This window comes from Cataglyphis hispanica, chromosome 4 (assembly GCF_021464435.1).
Source record: "Cataglyphis hispanica isolate Lineage 1 chromosome 4, ULB_Chis1_1.0, whole genome shotgun sequence".
Classification (NCBI taxonomy): Eukaryota; Metazoa; Arthropoda; class Insecta; order Hymenoptera; family Formicidae; genus Cataglyphis; species Cataglyphis hispanica.
The window spans coordinates 8530974-8534029 of NC_065957.1; the positions used below are offsets into that span (position 1 = coordinate 8530974).

Sequence of the window (3056 nt, forward strand, 5' to 3'; positions counted from 1 at the left end):
ATGTATATTCATCACTAAATAAGAATAAGAATGCCAACACAAACATGGTCGTCTTTCTGTATAAAGAATGAAGTCCCGGTAAATCGGACATTGAAAACTTGCGCAGGCGGAAACCACATCCCATCATCTCGAAAGAATTGCCAGGAAATTCAATCGCTCAAAGATATTTTAACAGCGTGTTCAACGATGCAGGGATTGGTATCCTCCATGTTAGTGTCCGATGTATCTGAGCAAAATGTACATACATGATAACTTTATGAATGTATTTCCAAGAATATTCCAGAGAGAGAGAGGAGAGGAGAAAAACAGAAAGAGAAAATATATTACTCGAAGATAATATAACTCCTCTATACATATAATATATCGCTTTTCATTTTCATTATTTTCACGCTTGATTTGGTCAACATGGCCGATGCTTGGGTCAAGGATTAAACAATAATTCATCTGAACAATTAAGAGCCGAGATAATATCGAATATGAGAATGTTAAATTAAAGTAAAAAGCAATTCCTCGTATTTACATTGAAAATATCATATGATACATTGATTTCATAAACATCAACGTAATAAAAATTCGCGCAAGTTTATACATCTAATAATGATTTGATTTTTTTATTGAATTAATAGAAAATACATTAATTGTTGTTTTAGTGAAAAATGGAATTTGGGAGAAAATACTGTCGGGATTATAAAAATAATTAAACAGATATTTTGTTCGATATTGCGTGATATATGAAACGTGGTAACAGTTGTACATAATAGCTCTCACAAAGAGCTCTCGAAGAAGCATTTCAGAAGTTGAAGGTTAAAACACAAGTTTGAAGGCTTATATTTCTAGAAAAAGAAAATGCTATTTTCGCGCAGCCTGTATCCGTGCGAAATTGGTCCGTAAACAAGCTAACTCGTGAAACTCGTGATGTAGATGCGGCGAACATGGCCAGTAATAATTTTCGTTCGGAAAAAGAGAAATCCTATAACTTATTTTTTCAACGAAATGAAGCTCGTCTAAACAAATTATTAAATTAAATACATTTTAAATACGTTTTATTCACACACAAATTGAGTTGGCTTTCTAATATGTATATTAAGTAGATACATAGATACACATATATGATGTATATAATTACCTTTGCTTTTTGCGAATTAGCGCAATTATTCTACCGTATAGAGCGACAAAAAATTTTCTCGCAGTTGTGTCAGATTAGCATCTAACTCAATGGGGATTTGTATTCCCATCGCTACCCATGCAAAAAGATTAATAATACATAAGTAGCGAAATGGTTCAGCGAGTTCTTGATAGTTATCATATGAGCTTCTATTTACATTACGTCTGTTGAAAAAATAGACATAGTCATTTCCGTATCACGTAATCTAATTAGTAGAGTGAGAATACATAATTGTAAGTTTTTGCCATAAATCTATATGAACTGACTCGCAATACCTAATATTACAAATTATTAAAGATGATGTATTACAAATGGGAACGTATTAAGTAATAATTTAGTATTTGAGAATCTTTTATTCGGTTTGCACAATTGTGTCTAAAATCTTATCTTAGAATTTAGACATGATATCTTCTCCAAGAGAGAGATGTATTATGAAAGAAAGGTATCTGCGCTATTTTATTAAGCCCTTGCTTTTTGTTGCCTTCACTTTTGTCCTTTCATTTATATACATGGTATACATAATACATGAGCTATGGGAAAAAATGGCAGACCGAAGAAATTTTATATTATGTGTGTTTATCGAAAAAAGCAAAAGGAAAACAAAGAAAATGGTAATTTTAATCCTTTCGCGATATTTTCCCAGCTATTGATACGAGTTCGAGCGACAGACAGCGAGCAATAAAAAGCGCAGAATCAATCACAAGCCAAATTTATGATCGAGAGAGGAAGAGAGAGCGAGAAAAAGAAGGTTGAAATAACAAAAATATAAGAAAGAAAATATCGTGAATCACGCAAAAAATTAACACTTAATGTCAAATCTGAGGTTACTCTATCGTATCAAATATGTATGTAGGCGTTATCATCGCGGACACAAGGTAAAAATAAATGAGATCACTATCACAAGTATGCCAAATTACATATATATATATATATATATATATATATATATATATATATATCTTACGTATCGTATAACATATTCCGGTCGCGTCGTATAGTATACAACTGTATACTCTGTACCGAAATGTCCGTTTGCCGTGAGCTGCTACAGCAATATGGACAGAAATGTCTTCGAAAGGTGAAGGTACACGTTTCTCCATTTTCCCTCCTCCTTTCTCACCGCGTTCCATTTTCCTTCGTTTTCTATTTCACCGTCTCGCGCGGCCACTCAATCGTATTTGGAGAGACAGGTATTGGCTTCCTATCTCCCAGAGGGATGTTGGGTCAATTCCAGATCGCAGAGATCACAGAGAGCATGCAAGCAAATGTATGTCCGCCATTTTTTGGGGGGAACGAAAGGAGGGGGAGGTGAAGCCGAATCGGCTGACCGGGAGGTCATCTCGATCCGATAGAAGGGAAGGGGGGAGGCGTGGGGGAGCGGTATCCCGATTTTCACAAAGTACGAAAGATTTCCTCGACGAAAATATCCGCCGTTCCTTTTACGTCGCACGAGCTGCATGCCTTGAGATGTTAATTGAATTCCTTATTGCTGTCTTCGTAAAGTTCCACTCGAGGAAACGGACAAATTTACTTTCGCTCGTTTCTCGCGATGCACTTTGTCTCTCTGGGTCCCTGGTGATTTTTGCAATTTACAAATTGGAGAGTACGACATAGTATGTAAGAGATGAGGAAAGTTACGGAGGGAGGAGGGGAGGGGGGGAGAGATGAAATAATCCTCCGCGGATCCCAATTCCACAAAGTACACGGGCATGAATGATCTAATATATTTTTGTGAATCAGCCCTCCGTCGTTCTCTGTTACGATATCTATCTTCGGCTACAAACTTTATTTTGTTCGGCTCCGATATTTTGGTTAGCCGATCTTGGAGCAGCGTATTTTTACAACGCAAAGTTGGACGAAGTACTTTTGGAACGAAGCATATACAGCGATC

The 3056-nt window shown here is 36.2% G+C and overlaps 1 long non-coding RNA gene across 1 annotated transcript; it reads right to left on the minus strand.

The window, feature by feature from the left end:
* Positions 1 to 718: 718 nt before the first annotated feature.
* On the minus strand, positions 719 to 2461 carry LOC126849022 (uncharacterized). Its single transcript, XR_007687333.1, has 3 exons — positions 2186 to 2461; positions 1127 to 1329; positions 719 to 1004 (listed from the first exon to the last, which is right to left on the minus strand). It is a non-coding gene; the product is annotated as an uncharacterized LOC126849022 (long non-coding RNA).
* Positions 2462 to 3056: the final 595 nt, after the last annotated feature.